The 21,402-nt window shown below is 40.0% G+C and overlaps 1 long non-coding RNA gene across 1 annotated transcript in view; it reads right to left on the reverse strand.

Moving 5' to 3' along the window:
• The window catches only part of LOC124308985 (uncharacterized), a 372,645-nt gene that overhangs the window by 157,311 nt on the left and 193,932 nt on the right, over window positions 1-21,402 (reverse strand). Inside the window, exon 2 of the long non-coding RNA XR_006909155.1 lies at window positions 3,006-3,010. This is a non-coding gene — a long non-coding RNA (uncharacterized LOC124308985). The remainder of the gene's footprint in view (window positions 1-3,005; window positions 3,011-21,402) is intronic.

The following is a 21,402-nucleotide window of genomic DNA, read 5'->3' on the forward strand; positions in this document are numbered from 1 at the left end:
AGCAAGCTCAGTCGGTAATGGATAATTACAATGGTCGTATCACAGAGTTGTAAATATTACTCAGATGTTCTATGTCTTGTTTTCGGTTGACAGAATTGGGATGTGCAACAATATTGCACATTTCTAACGGTAGCCTATTGTAATACAACGGTTCAACGTCAATAATGCTGGCTTGAGAATAATTAAAGGAGTGGTCGAAATCGATGGCATAGGATAACCGAGCATAAACGCAATATTCATGAACACGAGGATAATTATACTGCACTGACGACACATGCCATCGATTTCGTGCTCTGGATTCAACCTATAACGGCTGTGTGTTTTATTTTATTTTATCAAAATTAACAACAAATATGAATTTTTGAGAACTACGTGTCGCGAACGCAGTGTGTTTCGGTTTTTGTTTTTTATTTTTTTTTTTTTTTTTTTATTGTTTTTATTGTTTTTATTTATTCATTAATTACCAACACGCGTTCGATGTAATTGGAAGTGTCATCCCATACTAGGTAATTCCTCTCTTTTATACTTGCTTAAACATCCTTGCATATTATCTATACCACTATGTTTAATTTTGTTAAAACCTAGTTGTACATTATTTTATTTTTGTTCGTGACAGATGTTTAAATAAATTGTTCTGAGGAGGGCCCCCATCAGGGCCGAAACGTAAACACTATAAAAAAGTGTTTTGAGGTGTGACCTTCATATCCAAGAATAACATTAATCTCTATATCTCTTCTACGCCAATTATAGAAATCTGAATGCGAGTTTTGTATCATTTCTCTACTATTCCTTTTACATAAAAAAAAGCAATGATTGGCATCATGTCCAATTTTATTACAAAATAAACAAGTTACTACAGTTTGATCTGTCGTAACTGCGCCTCTAATTTCGTGTTTGTTACTCTGATTCTGAAGAGAACCACGATTTTCACGATTATAATACTTGTTATTATTTTTATTTCTGTAATTTTGAGGCTTTGTCTTTTTCGAGTGCTCAAAATCCCGTCTTTCTGAGGTGTTTTTGGACATCTCAATTTGGCGAAGTTTGTTTGACCCAAAATATTGCTTACGCATAGCCTCCACCTCAAGGGCTTTGGCCGTTGCCTCTCGCAGAGAAGTGAGACCCGATGTCCCAACGGCCATTTTGATTTCCGGATCACTAATTGCGTTTAGAAAAGCTTGGGTCGCTAATAAGTTACGAGACGGCTCGTGGTCTGGCAAAGCTACACGAGAAAGCCGTTGAATATCTTGGCTAAGTGACGCGAGGTCTTCGTCTCGTCTTTGTCTTCTGGTCTGTAATTGAGCTGTATATAATTTTGTCAGATGGTCATTTCCGTATCTTAATTTAAGCGCGGAGCTAAGTTTTTCATAATCGGAAATTTCTTCCTCAGACAATGCTGATGAAACATTTAAAGCCGGCGTCCGAAGACAAGAGGCAAGGCTGTGGGACCTCATGGCGGAGTCCCACTGATTATGTTTTGCTATTGTGCTAAATTGACGCTCATACTCTGCCCATGAAATTTTTCCATCGAAAATTGGCGGTTTTAAAGGACAAATGGGTTTCTCGTTAATCTGAGAAGCAACCCCAGGAAATCTCGAATTATTTAATTGACTTAAATGAGATTATCGAGGCTGAACCTGAGACAGAGGCTCAGAAAAACCAACCTCATTATCTACTCTTGCTCTACAAATTGGGGATTCATCTACCCCTCTAATAAAAGGCACAGACCTTGAGTCACGAACATCCTGGGATCGTCCTGGATGTTGGACCTCCAGAACAGCGGGAGAGGAAACAGGAGAAGGAAGTGGACTAACGACTCTGGAACCTCGAGGAGTAACGGCCGGTTCTCCAGAGCCACTCATTTGATGGACGGATTGAAGGGCCGCCACAGTCGTCCGGAGCAGGTCATGAAGACAGGTTTCCGAACGTTTTCGAGCCTCTCCTTCTCGTCTCCGCTGTTCTTATTGCTCTTGAAGCAACTGGACAAGTTGTTGTTGTTGTCGAACAGCGGCTTCTTGTTGTTGGCTCATAATCTTTAGTAGATCGATCTGTGAGACCGAGACCATCGTAGGGACAGGTAAAGAGTCCACTGAAGGTGAACAAATTGTCTCGGGAACCCGCGGATTTTCCGTGATGGACTGTTCTTTTCCGCCACTTTCCTGACGACGAGAACGTGCCATACGACTGTTGCTCATAGTTTATTTCACGCACCGAATTGACTCAATTGAAAAGAAACTCAAGATCCCACTTCTGACACCAGTGTAACGTTCTCAGACGTTACGGAAATAAATATGGATTCGTGAGTTTGATTATCAAGCCAAAATCAAAGGCGTAAATAAATGTTGTGAAAAAGCTTTAATTGCAAGATATGTGTTTCTCGTTTTAAGTCTGAAACAAGACTGTTTTTACAATAATGTTGGTTGACGCAGCAACCTTATTCTTTTGAAAGACATAAGAGGTTTATAAACGTCTTTTATCTATGATGACTACTAGATCATTAAAAAGGGGGCAAAACGGGTGATTTCACCCTTTGTAACAATATATATAATATATATGAGGTATTCCATGCCAACTGAGAGGACATTTTCCCTGACCCCCGCCAATTAACTTCATTATTTTTCATACGATTCTACAACCTAAAAAAAGCACACCATTTTTTCAGATTTTTCGTCGCAACCATTCTTTTTTAAATAACTTTACAAACCTTTTTATGGTCTTAAAAAAAACGCGATTTTTTATTTTTTTACAGAAATTCACATATATACAAATTTCGCGTTTTAATATTTTAGATTTTGGCATGTGACGTCATAAAGCTTTTAACCCACCTGCCCCTTGTCACACAATGTCACATTTCGTTGACCCCCCCCTCCCCCCCTCAGCGTGTGACGCAATTTATGGATGGTCCCTAACAGTGCGTTGGTCAAAAAATATAAATGTACACAACCGTAAGGCCTTTTTTCCGGTAACGCTATGGAACAAGCAGTGACCAGTTAACGTATCGACACGCATCCTAATTACAGTGAATCGTGTACAATTGCAAACGGATTCAACTATCAGTGCGCATCGCGTTGTTTCACTGGACGAAATCAAGTCGATAAAAAACGCAAAATTTTGCGTCTTAACGTCGTATGTATGTGAAAAAGTGTAATCTCCGCTCTTTATGATTGTCTCCTATATATTTATTCCCGCGGGAATATAATAAGTAGTAAGATAACAAAAGCAGTCAAAAGCAGCTATACGGGGGACGCGAAACCCCGACTCTCAGTTCGCAACAAAGACAATGAACAAGAGACGCTAGGACGATAATTCACTTGAGAGCCTGTCTCAAGCAGCGCTCAGGAAAAAAGTAAAAGCGTTTGACAGGATTACCGGAACCAATAACTACCGGATGTTTTTTTCAAAATGATAAACGGAGAGCAGTTCCTAACCTCACAAAAGCGAGATCCAGATCTACATTGACAGAATCGATAGACGGGACCGCCATCAAAGAAAATGCACCACCAGAGACATCTGGCTTCGCATTTCTGAAGCACACGAGCAGCTGAAAGACGACGGAGGGTGATGCAGCCATCCCCAGCAAGAATCAATACGAAACGCTCTCGGACAGCATGGAGTACACAGATGGAGACACCGAGCAATCACCAGCAAAACAACAAGGCGGCTCAAATGCACCAAAGAAGCGAGCACCAATCGAAAGCGGCGAAAACTAGGCAAGAGCCTCCGAAGCAAAGGTAAAGCCGCCACCGATACACGTATATAACGCCAAAGTGTGAAACGTAATTGAGATTTTCACGGAAGCAACTATCGCGGAGGAAGACTTCTGGGTCAAACAGACGGACACAGAATACCTTGGGGTGATGCCACAACGAACTGAAGTTTTTCATGCGATGAAAAAATTACCGGTAGCCAATGCCCTTCAGTACTACACGTTTACACCGAAAGAGGAAAAAACGAAATCCCTAGTGTTGAAAGGGATAAGAGCCGATTATGACGAAAACGAGGTTAAAGAGTATATCGTTAGAAAAACCTCCCTAACCTCGAAGTGGTAGAAGTTACCAAACTCAGCTTCGATAAAATGGATAAAAGCAAATTTCATTTTATAGTACAGCTGACCCCGGACGGCAAGGCCGTGGCCCTAATAAGGCTTAAATTTATCCTTCACCAACTAGTGAGGTGGGAGAGGATACAAAAAAAAAACTATATTTCAGTGTAAAAGATGTCAACGGATAGGACACGCCAGCAAAAACTGCCAACTGCAGTTCAGGTGTGTGAAATGTGGAAAAGATCATGGTCATGTAAGAAACGGGGGCGTGTGCGAGGTCGATCAGACAGGACCAAAGGAACGAGTGAAATGCATAAACTACGGCAACTTTGGTCACCCAGCCTCGTATCAGGGTTGCCCGTACTTAGCAACGGCGCAAGACTTGAAACGACGGGCAAACGAGATGAGAAAAGCCTTACGGAACGAAAAAATTAACAAAATAGACCGGTACATCAACCCAGATATACCATACGCAGCCTTAACAGGTAATTATACAACAAACTTTCCATCGGTACCGAGACAGAGAGGTGATACCGAGCAAAATGTCAACGACGAACGCCAGAGACAAAATCCAGCTGTCAGTCAAAACACATCGTCAGAAATGATAGAAACCGTAATTTTAAAAATAAACCCAGCAGCAACGACAACAACAACAACCTCTCGCAAATCGAGAGCATGATGAATAAATTCAGAGATAGCATGATGCAGATGCTCGGAACACACCTCTCAGAATTGGACAAAAAAATAACGGATAACTCTAGAAAGACTGAATTTCTATTAGTACAATTTAACTATTAGAGATAGCTACGGACACTCTACAATAGAACGAAGCGCAGACCCATAGCGGGGCCCCTAACTACTAAATCGAATTTTGTGCGATAAATGTCAACTCGCTAGCGGCGAATAAACGGAGACTGGATCTCAAGGTTTTTGTAAACACCAACCATATGGACATAGCGCTGATTTCAGAAACCAAACTCAACAGCAAGCATAAACTCGGTTTTCAGAACTATTCGTTCATCCGGACGGACAGACCAAATGTAAGAAATGGAGGCGAAACAGCAATCTTGATTAACAACAGAATCAGCTATTCATATATCTCTCATCCAAATTCCTCAGTCAACAAAATTATAGAGTACACTGCCATAAAAATAAAAGTTAATTCAAATAACACGTTATATATATTTAGTATATACGCTGCCTGCAGCAATAAAAGATCTTTTATTACAGAACTTGACAAAATTTACCAAGGCCACAAGCTAGGTGGAAATAAGATGGTCTTCATTATGGCAGGAGACCTAAACGCGAGACACACGAGCTGGGGAGACCACAGATCGAATGAGAGACGTATACTGCTTACCCAATGGAAAGAAGACAACGGAATCATGCATAGAACCTCCATCTACAACGCAGACAGGCCTACGTACCCGAGTGCGGGGTCATATCTCGACCACCGCCTTGCTGACACTCGAATCGTGCTGAAAGATCTGAAAAATAACAAACTTACCTCGCTCCCATATGACAGCGATCACAACGCCATAAGCTTTGCTATCGACTGCGACGAGCTATTCCTTGGTTTGGTCCCCCCCCCCCCCCCCCGCCCTCAGAGCCGAGCATCAGATTCAACTTCAAGAGGAGAAACTGGAGAAATTTCGCGCAGCACCTACAGGACACTTACGACGCTCTGCTACCGCGGGATAGAAATCTAACAATCGCTGAGATCGATTCGCCAATAATAAAACTGGAAGAAACTATATTAGAAGCCATTAACTCAGTTGTGCCAAAAATCAGACCGGACACCAATAAAGGTTGCATGAAGTACGTGAGTAACAGATTTAAAAAATCACAATCCGTACAATCCGTCCTAATTGCAGAGATATTCAAATCCAACAATTTCTACACACAGTCAAGCAGGAACATCAAAATACAAATAAAAGCTATCAACAAACAGCTAATCAAACAATTCAGAAAATCAGAAATATGGTATTGGCAGGCCAAAGCTTTTTAGCATCAATTACAGAGATTCGGCGAAGTTCTTTCCAAGAATCAACAGATTCATGAGATACAAAGAACCACCAAGAATCGATACTCTCGCAATAGACAAGAACAACAACGCGTTACTCACAGAGGGGGTATTAAATAATTCGGAACTTATAGGAAAAGGCGATAATTACATCTTCACGTAACCGATAACAAAGCTCAACACAATTGCCAAATATTTTGAGTCAATCAACACACCAAGATACTCAAACCAAGGAACCGAAACCAAGCGACAAGCGGACACAGTGGCAGAAGAAATCGAGACAATACTCCAACACAACAGAGCACATTACATCACACAGACAGAATTTTCAGTCAACAATCCAGCTCATTACCGTGTCCGGGACCAAGATATGCCAAAATTCCTACATCGACAGTCAGAAGTAGTACTGTTACTCAAAAAGGCAAAGAACAAAACCTCAAGCGACCTGGACAACATTGCAATGATAGCGCTAAAGCATCTTCCACCCAACATAGTTAAAGACTACACAATTATTTTCAACAACTATTTTAACCATTCATATTATCCAACGAGGTGGAAGAGAGCCAAGGTTATCCCAATAAAAAAGAAGAACAAAGACACAGCTGACCCTGCAAGCTATAGGCCGATTAGCCTCACCATAAATATAAGCAAAATTTTCGAAAAATTAATAAAAATGCAACTTACGGAACACACAGACACGAACAAAATTATACCGGACAACCAGTTTGAATTCAGAGCCAGACACTCAATAGTCCACGCTATAAACAAATATTCCTCAGACATCAACAGATACCTGTTGAATGGCGAGATGGTTGGGGCTACACTCATCGATCTTGAATAGGCTTTCGATTCCGTAGGGCTAAACGGGTTAATATACATACTGGGCAGACTCGACTTCCCACATTCACTCATACTACTAATCTCCGACATGGTACATGGCAAGTCATTTGTCACCTGGGACGGAGTCAACTCAGCAACACTGGTCTTTACGATACGAGAAGGCATGCAACAAGAAACGGTCACATCTCCAGTTCTCTTCAACATCTACAATAGTGAAATACTTAACCTATTCAATCTAAACACAAGAAACAACACCCATTCCGGAGCATACGCCGATGACATGGTGGTGTACGTTACAGACAGCAAGATCACAGTAATTCGAGAAAAACTCAACAATATCGTAAACCAAATATACTCTTATTACGAAGAATGGAACCTTAAGATCAATCCGAACAAAAGTGAAACAATGTTGTTCAGAAAAACGCTGAATGAGATTTTTCCGAAAATAGTACCCTGTATAAAAACATTTCAAATAACAATAGAAGATAAAGACACCGGAGAAGCAACAGAGATCCCCAACAAAACAACAGTTAAATTGTTGAAACGTATAATTTTGAAAAACTGGTAAATTCGAAAAATTAACGACGGAGCCAGGAATCGAACCTGGTATCTAGCGATGCTTTACCGGAGCCTTACTCCACTAGACCACCTAGCCGCCCTGACTCTGATGTCGTTAATTCCTCTCATCACCAGTAAGTTCAAATTTGTTTTCTTGTGCTGTGATAGTATGTGTGAATATAGAAAGTGTTCTTCCTCTTCGAGCAGCACAACAGTTAAATACCTCGGCGTACACTTCGACCACTTGTTCAGGATGAACAAACATCACGCAGCCCAGCTGACAAAAGCTAAAAAGGCACTTAAAGCAAATCACAAAATTTTCTACAACAGAAACTTGGAACCAAAAGCAAAAATTATCTGTTACCAGCTGTTGGTTCGTCCCATCCTCTCATACGCGGCTCCAATCTGGTGGAACGTTGGACCGTCAATTATGGAGCACTATCGTAAATGTGAAAGATCGTGCCTGAAAGCACGCCTGGGGAGATACCGCATAGCTGAGTCTGACTATACAAGACGGATATATAACAAAGAAATATACGATCCAGCCAACATACCGAGATTTAACACTTTTTGTCTCATACTGACACGAAACTATTACAGCACGGTGTATCAAACAAACAACGATCTACTCAACGAATTAAGGATAAACGACGAGCCAACAGCACTAAAGATGGCGCGGAGTAATTACTCCCCTCCAGAACTCTTCACGAACCTTGACAGAATGGGTTGCATCGAGGACGAGAACAACTTACCGATGATATGTCACATTCAGAGGCATTGCGCTCGAATAGCAGTATATATTGACCCTGATAACGTTCCAAGAGACAATTGGACATATTCCACGGCTCTACCAAAGAGAGACTGCGATAGTCTTGATAGACTATGTGCAAATTACTGGTGGCTTCAGTGGGAGGTCAAGCACATGGACGAGTTAAGAAGAGCAAGATTGAAGAAATTGAATCAGCAACAGCAACAAAGAGTCGCCAACAGGGCACGACTCGGATATCGCGATTAAAAATCGAACACAACCGTTGGTACGCTAGCACCACTTCTCCATATGTATATATATATATAATATGTACGTATTGTAAATAGTAGATATATAACACCCAACACCCATTTCCAACCTTCCCATCCTATTCCCCTCCATAGCCCCCTCCCCATACAAAGCCTGCCGAGGCAAGTAACAGTGACGATGGTTTTTTTATTTCTTTTTTTACCATAGCTTTTAACTACCAAAGGAAGTATCGATTACTGAACACGAAAAAAGTACAATTAATAAGAGAAAATAAATCTACATTTATAAAAAAAGATATTTGGTAAGACGCATCACTAGATGACAAACCAAAGCACAAGTATTACGGATTAAGTTAGATAAGGTTGTTTATTACTTAAAAATGTATCTTGATAAACCGTGAAAATAAACCACCTTTATAAAACAAAAAAATAAACGGATTCAACTATTCATTTACGACAAACTTACGTACTTACACTGCAAATATGACAATAAATATTATTAAATTACGGGGGTTCTTCCCAATGTGACGGGCGACTAGGGCGGCAGCTCTGACGCCACGTTCTCGTCGGGGCGTCGTCATCGCAGCGCTCCGTGATTCTATGGCGACTGAGCAAATGGATTAAATGATCACTTGTTCGACTAGTGCATTATGCATAACACAACTCTACATAAAAATTTTTCGTCCATTTCCTAAAATTTATTTTTGATTTTTCTTTTCATTATGCTCCAAAATAAAGGAAAAGTACCCATATTCAATATAAAGTTTTCTTTTATAGTAGTTTTGATAATAATACATTCTTTTGAGTTATCGTAGAAATATTAAATAGTTCTGGTATATTTAAAAATACCGCCAAAAAAGAAAGGTTGGAATAGTTTTAAAGCAGTAGTCTCTGAATTTTTAGGGAAGAACAAAGATGAAAATTACCAAGTTCTAGTTGAAAATATGTTAAAAAACTTCATAACCATGGGTTGCAGAATATCTCTAAAAGTACATATGCTGCATGCTCATTTAGATAAATTTGAAAACAACATGGAGGCGTGCTCAGAAGAACAAGGAGAACGTTTTCATCAAGATATTATGAACTTCGAACAACGTTATCAGGGCCAATACAACGAAAATATGATGGGTGACTACATTTGGGGTTTAGTAAAAAACGTACTATGAACATGAAAGAAAAAGTAATAGGGTTCACTTTCAAACTTTTTTCCACTATTTTGTAATTTGATATGATAGTAAAAGTTGATAAAAGTTACGTATAAATATATTTGTTTCGAGTTATCAATAAATAAAAATTTTAACTATGGATTTTCTAAAATACACTTCAACCATTCTCCTGGATAGAAAAGCAAACTTTTCTAGGGCACATACATTTTTTTCATCCAACTGTCGATAAATCTATCGAAATTTCATACCCTCATATCCAAGTCAATATTCGCGTTGGCCTGTGTAAGTTTATTATAAAATAAAAAGTCATTTACTCGCATAATCATGTGACATTTTACGTTATGATGCATTACCTGATTTTCATATCAGGCAATAAGTTCCATGCCCACATGAAATCCTATCCTACACAGAACAGCCTTTTTTTCTGAATGTGAAGATTTAGCTTTCATACTTAATGCACTGCCAGACCAGACATACAATAATTAACCGTCTATATCACAATTTTCGACAGATTAGCTGTCTTGTCCGTACTTTTGCGCATGTGGATACATTGAGGGTTTAAAAGAGTCCAATCATGTCAAGTAATAACACAGCTCAAAAACAACAATTAAAAATAAATTCGTTATTTCCATATTTTTCGTGAATTTTGGCGTTTGATGACGTAGAATTCACTAATAACATCATAATTATAGGCTCTATTTTTCATGTTAATTTGGTATTGAACGAGAGGGGGTTGGTTTCGGGAGGTTTTCCAATCAAAAACGGAAGTCAGATCTTAACACTTTCACCAGGTTTTGCGAGTGATGGAGGAAAGATATCAGGGTCGGAGAGATAGTCACATGATGGCAGATTACTGCTGCAGGACGCTACAAAGGCATAGTTCCCAAAAATATTATTAACGAAAATATAGAGAAAACTAAAACTAAGAGAAGAAAAGAATTCAAAAAAGTATTTTAGTTTCTATATTTTTTTCACTTTTGTCTGAATAAATTCAGTATAACTACAGCCATCGATAATATTTTTTTCGATAAATTGTAGATATAAAATAGAAATCCAACTTTTCATTCAAATATTAATGCTTTGCCGAGTCATGTATATGAAAATGTCAATAAAATAAATAACAATAGCCAATTTCGAAAAACTACGCTTACTCCCAGGGTCGTCGAGATCAAATCTTATTAAGACCAATCAAATATCAAAAGCAACCAAGTCACTGTTAACCAGTGCGATGATTGTTGAACAATGACGCAAGAAAACGTAATGTCCTGCCGGAATTCGAACAAATTTCAGTTACTCGTCCAGTTCCAGTAACGAAAAATGTAACTCTATAATCACGCGCCCTCAGCCCTCGGAGTAGAATTTTTGTGCCTTTTTGTACGGTCGACTATTTCAAAAATACTTATCCGATTGACTCGAAAAAAAATTTCAGATATTCTTCAAACATTCTAGGATGAAACCCCGTATTTGAAATGACTCGCTAGAAATATTGAAACTTCGACAAAACAAATTTCAGATTACAAAACTTCCTATAAAAAAAAGGAAATTTCGTATAAAATATAATTATGTGATTTTTTATATTTTGGGTAATAGTTTAAAAACATTCAGCCAAAATAGGGTTTCAGTCGGAACTTGAGGACAGGATCTGTCAGATTTTGTGTGTTCTCCGAGGGTTAACTTTGAGGACAAAGCTATTTCTCCTGAAGTTTAAATTGCGTACAAGTTTCCGGTTCGACTTATTGTAACTTGACTGAAGCATTCGTGCTTAAACATTATACCTACCGTTATACTATTCTGATATTATCGTCAGTCATGATTGGTTTTAAACGATACACGTTTTCAAATATGTGTGGCAAGTATAACCAAAACTTGACTAAAGCATTTTGCATACGAACGAACCGCACATAATAAAATGTGCCAGAATAGTGAGGTATTCTTTAATGTTAACTTAGCACCACAACCGTTTTATTACGGTTTTTTTGAAGAGCATGAAATTCGGCATTGTGGCATTCAATTAGCCTGAAATGAGCCTAAAATTATGGTATAGTTAGTTTTTCGCTTTTCCGTTGTGTTAGTGTCAACTTGACGGAGATGAGGTATAAGCATGATCATCATAATATTCTTTTTACAACACCTGCTCTGGAAGTTGACTTTTCGATCGCTATATGTCATCTCCAAAATACACAATAATCGCATACTTGACTATGTGTGTTTCATAAACGCACATGTTCGGTTAAGTATCAGATAACTGCACAGATTCCACCTAAACTATACTACTATAGAAATATAACCACACGAGTACAGTCTGTATTAAACTCACTCTATCTTTTTCACTTTACTAGAAACTACTCAAACGCCATTTGATGCCGCTATAGTAATTTAAGTTTTATCGTTTGTGTAACTACTCAAACGCCATCTGATACCGCTATAGTAATTTAAGTTTCAAAATTATTATATTCCTCTCAAATTCGACTTCCAGATCAGTTTTTGTAAAAAATATTGTATTCTACGTGTGGGATAAGTAGCGAATACGACAGTCGTGATTACGACATTCGCTGTAAGGTTTATGAGACATTTATATGAAGACTCGTGTGGTTGTCGCAACTCGCCTGACGGAACAACACGACTGTCCGATTATTTGCTACTTATCCCATATGTAGCATAAATAACTATTTCATGATAGTACACTATGGCACGCCGTTTTACTATTTAATGGCAGAAAAAAATTAAGTTAAAATTAAATTACCACGAAAAATAAATTTTATATCTGTCACAACATATTAAAGTGTGATGAATTAATTTTATGTCCATTATTGCTTTAAATTGTTACATAACATATTTTTAGCAAGGGGTTAATATACTTTCACAGATTAAATAGTAATAATATTGAATAAAAACAATAAAGGTATCAAAATATTAATATCACAATAATAGTATCGAATAAATATAAAACTAGCAACAAATATTCGGTGTATATGAAGAACTTTATAATACGAAAATATATATTTTCCATTTGTATTTGGTGTATAGAAGTTGACTTAAAACTTAATTAGAATTCAAATTCAGACTTGAACTTAGATTTAGCGGGAACAATTTTTAGGTATTTCATTAGTTTAGGGCCTACTCTCTCAGTTGGGCACTTTTTTCCGTGAAATTCACAATGGCAAGTATTGTTTTGAAGTCGGTCGTAGATAGAAGGTTCGCTAGCGGGATGTTTGGTTCCAAAAATCTGGCCAGATAGTGATTACGTAGCGCAGTAAACAAGGGACACTTGGTTAAGAAGTGTTCGATATTGTCCGGCTCTTGCAAATTATAGATTTGGCAATTGCTGCTGGGTGAAAATCGTATTATTTGGCCATCCATTTGTAGGCAGCAGCAATTTTTATTAGCAAGTCTGATTTTCGCAAGGACACGCTTAATTTTCAGAGGCCGTTTATATAATACATATTTGACGGGAGCAAGCTGCAAAGGCCTGTGAATGTTGAACTCCAGGGATTTGGATTGTCATGCGGCGTCCAGGTCTTTATTTAGCAGAATAGCACGGTAGTTTTGAAACAAGGTACCGATTTTTGCCTCCCACACACATGGGTCCAGAGTATCCATTAGTTCGGGGCAATCGCACTCCATTAAGAATTCTCTAAGTTGTGTAGCCCAGTTAAAAGGTGTCGAGCCTGTAATGCGCCGGGCAAGATGGAAGAGGCGAAGGAGACAGATTTTGCTTAGAGAGGAGTCTTTGTCCTTGAGAGTTTTAATTACCCAGTTTAGCAGCATGTGCATTGCTTTCCAGGACAACGGCGTCAGACCAAACTCCAAACGTACAACCCAGTCTGGCGTGTTTCGTGGAAGATTGTAGATTCTCTTGACGTACTGCTGCTGGATCACCTCCAATGAATTCCGGTACCATAAAGCCCAGGCTGGGAATGCATATAAAAATACTGAGGCAACCATAGATTCGAATATCTTTGAGTAGGCTTCTAGAGAGTCACATTTTGCTCTAGCCAGTAAGGCTATGGAGGCACCTGCGGCACATTTAGCCTTGCTGGTTGCTGCATGTAGAGCAGTGCGCCCCATGGTAGAGGAGGAGGCTTTGACTCCTAGGTAGGAGTAGTTTCTCACCAGTTTTAAGCAGTTTCCTTTGTAGCTCCTGTAACTCTCAGGAAATTCCTTCTGTCGACCAGCTGCTTTAAATGTGACTACTTCAGTTTTCCCACTGTTGACGGTAACACAGTTTAGGTTACAATATTCTTCGAGTAGTTTGAGCTTACGTTGTAGGTTGATTTGCGAGTGAGCCAAAATGACCATATCATCGGCAAATAGCAGTAAAAGTAAGTCAGTTGTACCGTTGAGATTAAGACCACGCGCACCTTTTTCCCTGAAGAACATCTGAATGTCGTACAAAAAAAGCAGGAAGAGGTCTGGACTCAAAGACTCCCCTTGAAGTACACCCTCTGTTACCCCGAACTTGTTAGACTTGTCCCCGTTGGAGGTAATTTGAACGGTGGCGTTTTCGTACAGCGATTTCATTGTATTTATGAATTTTGTACTGATGCGTATGTGATGGAGTTTTGCCACAATCTTTCGTGAGAAACAGAGTCAAAGGCTCTTTGAAAGTATACAAAAAGACCATAGATTTCCCTGCCATCTTTGTGCCTAAACAGGAGCTGGATAGTGTTGACCAAGGTAAATATAACATCAGTACAGCTGCGTCCTTTTGGGAACCCCATTTGGCAGTTAGGCAAGATGTTTTCTGCCTCCATCCATTTCGTCAATCTTTATTTAAGTAGGGTGGTGAAAATTTTGGTGACTGTGTTACATAAAGCAATGCCCCGATAATTTTTGGGATCATTTATGTCACCCTTCTTGTACAGCATAGTTACCGAGGCTTCTGCCCAAGAAGTAGGCATTTGTTCTTCTGCCAGCACTTTGTTAAGGGATTTTAGCATTTCTTTCCAGTGAGGGGTCAGGTTCTTGAACAGTTCATTTGGCAGAAGGTCCGGCCCCGCAGCTTTTCCGGCTTTCAGAGATGATAAGACAGTCGCGAGCTCTTCAAGCGAAATTTCAGGGTCCAAAATATCGTTTGGGATTCTTTCCGTTAGTATTGGAAGTTCCAGCCTAGATGGATAGACCTTGACATAAAACTCATTCCAAGGATTGATGGGTATTGCCGAGCGTGGTCCTGCCTTGAAAGAAAATTTTTTAACCTCAGACCAGAAGTTTGAAGGGGTAGAGACCATTTTGAGAGTGTCTTTGATCTTTTCATAGTGCGCTTTTTGTTTTTCATGACATATATTTTTGTAAATCTTTTTGGATTTTGCAGATTCGAGCCTGGCAGGTAAATTGTGGTTCTCTTTTTTACATAATCGGAGAGATTTTCACGGGCTACTTTTGCATGTGGATATTTTACCTGTGAAGCTTCTTTGGCTCAGCAGGTCGGCTTTTTCTGCTGCGGAGAGTAAAGCAGAGTGGAGTGAGTTATACTGCAAGCTGGGATCAGATGAACCTTACAGGCCTGTGATCAGAAAGAGAAGGCTCCAGGACAACCTCGAGATCCATTACACGGTGCAGTGCGTGGAGTTCTATCCACACTAAATCGATAATCGAAGTTCCAGGGTTGGCAAAAGCAGGTTGGGCCGGAGTATCACTAGGGGTCCTGCCATTTAGAAGTACAAAGTCATTGTCTATCAGAAAGTCCATAATTTGGCGGTCCCTATCGCAAACGGTGTCATCGGAGCTTTCCATGCTGCTGTTCAGGACTGAATCCATGAAAAGTTCTTCAGCCCACGAATTCCGCAGCCCTACTTTCGCGTTCATATCACCACCAATTATAAATACGTTGTACGTTTGTGAGGCCTTGATTTCATCGACTGCATCCTGAAACAAGTCCAGTAAGTGATTTAAATTCAGGCACTTGCGGAAATATACTGACCCAACGATTAGTGTCGTAGACCCGATGATGACTCGATTAAAAATCCACCAGGGAGAGTTGTCCAATTCCACCATTTCATAGGTTTTATTTATTGCAGTAAGAAGGCCACCACTCGCACAACCGATAGAGTGCTCCCTGACTGCATTTGCCCAAGATGTGTTGTAAGTGGAAAGAAATGATGGAGGCGTCGTAGGCGGAAGAGTACACCATGTTTCGCAAGTGGCCAGGATGTCAGAAGAATTTATCAGCGAGCAGTGTTCAAAATTTTAAAAGCCATGTAAATTCCAAAAGGAGATTTTTATTGTTCCTGCTAGGTAAGTATTTAGTTTTTTGGAACTTCTTTCCGGTTTAAATTGGGCCGTCTAGGGGGAATTCCAGGACGTTGTAGCACTAGAGAGTTTTGCGATTCGCTCCATACGTAAACTTGGTTTCCAATTACAACAGAGTTTCCTTTTCTGGTAGCATTCTTGCCCTGCGGGGAGTTGCTCCTAATAAACTGCCTGATATTCCAGTCTGTAGTACATTCCTTCGGAGCACAATCAGAGTCGATGAAAATTTTTGAACCATTTAACTTGTCTTTTTTCTTTCTGAGAATATCGGACTTCGTACAAGGGTTAAATAGATCTACAATGACAGTCAACGCCGAATTTATCCGTTAGGAAATGCTTGATTTCATCATTATGGTTACTTGAGTTGAACGTGAGACCAGAGATTGAAATCTTAGTTCTTCTATTTTCCTTTTCAAGGAGTTCCAGTCTATTCGTGAGTTGATCGAGCTTCGCTTGTTGCACTCCACCTACGGGAAGACTAGCAGTTATTTCCGTCTTTATTTTTCCATGTCACTAGTTTTAACAGTATTTTGTTCTAGTATCGTAATGCGTGTGCTGAGTTTGGATTTAGTCGACCGGAGATCCTCTTTTAGGCCATCAAATGTTTTTTGCATTTCATCGAAAGCAAGGAGGTTTTTTTGGAGATTTTCTTCCATTTTCGTGGTAAGCACGTTGTGCTTGGCTTGCTGGTCCTTCCTCATGGCTGCTAGTTCCTCTAGGATTTTGTTCATGTCGCTAGGAATTTCCTCGGCTGGAGGACCAGAATTAAGATCGGTTATTATTTCTTCGCAGCTGGGCTTTCAATATTCTTGGTTAGCGCCTCGCTATCTCTCTTTCTTTTCTGGTCAATGAATTTGAGCATGGATGGACAGGACTCAGATCTGTTTAATAAGAGTCTCTGGAGGTTCGTTTTTCTGCCTCTCTACGAGGACTTGTTGTCAGTCAGAAGCGTGGACCCTACTCCTTGGCTCTTCAAGTCGGGACTGTTTACAGCCGCTAGTTCCGTCGTTACTCCAGAGATAGCGCTAGTTGTCATTGAGGTGAAAGAGAGAGAGCGGGTGATTAGACTGAGACAGAGAGAATACTTCCTAACCTGCCAGCAAGGGCAGGGTATAAACAATGTCCAATATTATTTCCAATTTTCACAATAGAGACTCCACTTATGTATCAATATAGATTTTAGCACTGGATATTATTTATGATACTCTGAACTAATTAAACAGAAATAGTTTAAGAGAATATCACACAAAACTTAACAGTTTAAAAAACACGATGCGATACGGTTGAGCGCTGGTGGCCACCCCCCATACATAATAGTTATTAAAAATTACTATCATGCTATAACACAATGTTGAATTATTATTATGTATCGGCATAAATTTCACTGTTAAATTGCAATCATGATATAACATTATAAAAAATAATTGGATTATAATTATGCCAGCGCATATATTTAATTTGGAATTATACATATGGTGTGACATAAATATAATGAGCTCATAAACAGTTCTACTTTTGATAGTGAGTATTGGATAATTGTGTTACGTGGGGGTGGGGCGTGTGCTGAGCGGTGGTTTTTAATGATTGATGAATAATCAAAGATGCTCCCACGTAACGACAATGAATAAAAATTAAAACTAAGAAAGACTTACCTCTCGATAAGCTGGTAATTTGGGTAAGTTGTTGCCTAGTCCTATACAGGTCTGTGAGAGTTATTTAAATGGTTGAGGCTGATTTATAATGAAATGGGATAGGTTATCGTTCAAAATAAATGGTTGAATATGATTTTGATTGGTAGAAGATAATGTATATTCTTCAAACGATTAATTATGAAATGAATCAATGATATAAAAGAAAAACCAAAGATGGTATAATCATGAAATATCTGAATTTAAACATAGATAACGTCGACGGAAGAATTCATATTCAAATACAGAGAAGCTGTAGAACTAATTGAATTCAACCATTTACGCTTCTGTTAAAACGTAGGGTTATTTTTATAATATATGGATAATATATAACTAAACATAATGCTTGTCAAAGACATCTATCCTGAACGACTATTATTTCTACTTCTGGTCGGTTATTATTATATTGTTACAAAGGGTGAAATCACCCGTTTTGTCCCCTTTTAAATGATCTAGAAGTCATCATAGATAAAAGACGTTTATAAACCTCTTATGTCTTTAAAATGAATAGGGTTGCTGGTCAACAAATATTATTGTAAAAACAGTCAGTCTCTAGACTTTAAAAAGAGAGCTTGTGTCCAAATACATCTATTTTCTTTCTAAATATTCCTTGTTCGTGAGACTTCTTTGGCTCGGCGTTCGCTTAAATCGCACAGAGAACTCTTTGATTCTCTTAGATCTTTCGTAATTTCCCCCCCGTTGTAACATTGGTGTCAGAAGTGGGATCTCTTCTGTGCCATTTGAGTGGATTTTGAGTGTAAAGAAGTAAATAAAAAAAAAAATGCAAAGATCTCCTCTGACGAGAGCATCACGCGCGGAGCGACGAGCTGCCGGACGCGTTTCATCGTGCCAGCGTTCTCCTCAACCGGCGTTTCCTCCCGTTTCTCGTCGTTCGGAAGCTGAGGTTCAGCCCCAGCCCCAACTAGCTCTCGTGGCAGAGCTCATCCAGGGAAACCAAGATTTGCTGATGCGTCAGATTCAGCAGCAAGAACAACATCAACAACAGCAACAACAACATCAACAACTGCTACAACAGCAGCAACAAGAACAGCAGAATCTTCTGCACGAACGCCTCTCGCAACAGCGTCAACAACAAGAAATCGTGTCCCAGGCGTTGATCGGGATCCTGCAAGGTGTGCAGAAGCTTCAGGAGCGGCCGCAGGAATTCCCGATACGCCCAGTTCCATCCCCAGGTAGAAGGACTTCTCTTCCTTCAGTCCCGGTCCCGGCAAGGAGGACCTCCATTCATTCAATTCCGGATCAATCAAGGTCTGACGCTATTTATGGGGGAGGCGAAATTCCCCCTGTTGCTAAAAATTTTCCACCTGCTCATGTCTCGCGACAAGCTCAGGTTAGCTCTTTTCCGCGATGCCACGATGTTCCGTCACGTGATATTTCGGAAGTAGTTGAGCCTCCTGTCGCGTCGTCTCATCCTAGCGTAGATATTCAGTCAGAGTTCCTGGCCTTTTTAAAATCACGCGGAACTGTCAATGTTCTCCCTCCGCAGACTCAGAGTTCGTTCGGACTTAATCAGGTCTCTGTACCTGCCGCGAGTATTGTAGAGTTGCCCTCGAAACAATCGAATTTGAAGCCCGGTTCGTATGACGGTTCGTCTGCTTGGAGTCTATACGAACGTCAGTTCAACATGATTAGTAAGGTTAATGGTTGGAATCCGTCCCAGAAAGCAGCTAATTTGACAGCGTCTTTGTCTGGTCCGGCTTTGGTAGTTCTTGGATCGCTTTCAGATTCGGATTCTGAAAATTTCGACAGCATTTGTGCGGCTCTTAAGCTCCGGTTTGGCGAAGAACATCTTTCCAAACTTTATTTTACTCAGTTTGAAAATAGACGTCAAGGGCCCAAGGAAGATTTAGCCTCTCTCGGAAATGACATCGAACGTCTCGCTCGACATTCTCTTACTGATTGTGCAGAAAAAGCTAGAGATCAGATAGCTCGGGCGAAATTCATTAATGCGATTCGGAATCCGGAGCTTCGGTATCATCTGAGGCTCGCAGCTCCAACTTCTCTACATGAAGAAATTATTAAGGGCTTAGAAGCCATAAACGAGGCAGATTTAGGTTCGCGTCAACTTCATCGATTGAGCCAAGCCGAACCTTCAGAAAATTCTTCGTCCCGTCCTTCAGTCAATCAGCCTAGCTCAGATTCTCTTCCAGGAAGGAAAAATAGTGGTTTCTCTCGTTACAATAGATCAAATTCCAATCGGCCTGTCTCAGAGTGCCAGTTTTGCGGCGCAAAAGGACATATCGCGAAGAATTGTTTTAAACTCGACCGTCAGTTGAAGACTGCGGAAGATTCGTGGCGCAAAAATGCTTCCAAGAGGGCTACCTCTAATCCGGTTTGGGCAGCACAACCTTCTGTTCCTCAGAATTCGGGAAACTAGCTACCGATGTTTCGAAAGGGCGGATATCATCGGTTTCTTGCAAGTTCCTTAGCCCTATTGCTTCACAGTTCGTGGTTAGAGGCCTGCGACGTACCGGCCTATATGCTAAAGGTTCCGTTAACGGACTAAGTTGTTTGTGGGTGATAGATACTGGAGCCGAAATTTCCGTTGTTCGTCCTGATATGATTTCGTCTCTTGCTTCAATTAATCCTTCTGCGTCTATTCGCACTGCTACCGGAGCAATTACTCCTGTCGTAGGTAAGATGGTCGTGCAGGTAACAGTAGCGGATTGTGTTCAATCCCCACATGAAGTTCTAGTAGCTGATATAGAAGATGAAGGCATTTTAGGCGTAGATTTTCTTTCCGCTCACAACTGCGTCATTTCTACCGGCGATTCGACTCTCTGTTCTGGTTACCGTAAAATCAACCTCGAAACGTCTAAGTTTATTAACTCTTCTGAACAGAAAGAAACTCTCTCGTCTTTGCGCGTTTTAGAACATGTGTCGGACTCATTAGTCGTTCCTTCTTATCTCACGGAACTCTTTACTAGGTCTTCTGAAGATTTAGATATCGCTCAGACTAACAGTCTCGTTTGCCTTTTTAATGATTTTAAAGAGACTTTTGCTAAAGACTCTGCCGACATCGGGAGATGTACCATAGCTAAGCATTCGATAGATGTAGGGAATAACGCTCCGATTAAACAGGCAGCTAGACGGCTTCCTTTAAATGGTCGCAGGGAAGTTGAAAAATTAGTAGAGGATATGAGAACAGCAGATGTTATTGAGCCGTCTTCTAGTCCATGGGCTTCTCCCATTGTTTTAGTCAATAAAAAAGATGGTTCCAAGAGGTTTTGTATAGATTATAGGAAGTTGAACGAGATCACCAAGAAAGATGCGTATCCGCTTCCTCAGATAGGAGATACCCTTGATTTAATTTCTGGTGCCCGTTGGTTCTCTACGATTGATTTACAGAGTGGTTATTGGCAAGTCGAAATGAATCCGTTAGACAAAGCGAAAACAGCTTTTGTCACAGGGTTAGGTGGACTTTGGCAATTTAAAGTTATGCCTTTTGGCCTTTGTAATGCACCAGCTACCTTCGAAAGAGCGATGGAATTTGCCCTTCAAGGTCTGACTGGCAAGTTTGTTTAGTTTATCTCGATGACATCATTGTGTTTGGTAAGAGTTTTGATGAGGAATTGGAAAATCTTAAGCAGGTTTTTAGTCGTTTATCCCAAGCTGGTCTTAAAATGAGTCCCAAAAAATGTCATTTTTTCAAAAAGGAAGTATCTTTTCTTGGACACGTCGTTTCAGCGGAAGGTGTTAAGACAGATCCTTCTAAAATAGAAAAGGTCTTGAATTGGCCTCGTCCCGATTCAAAAGCAAAGGTTCAAAGTTTCTTAGGACTTTGTACTTATTACA

This window comes from Neodiprion virginianus, chromosome 7 (genome assembly GCF_021901495.1).
Source record: "Neodiprion virginianus isolate iyNeoVirg1 chromosome 7, iyNeoVirg1.1, whole genome shotgun sequence".
Classification (NCBI taxonomy): Eukaryota; Metazoa; Arthropoda; class Insecta; order Hymenoptera; family Diprionidae; genus Neodiprion; species Neodiprion virginianus.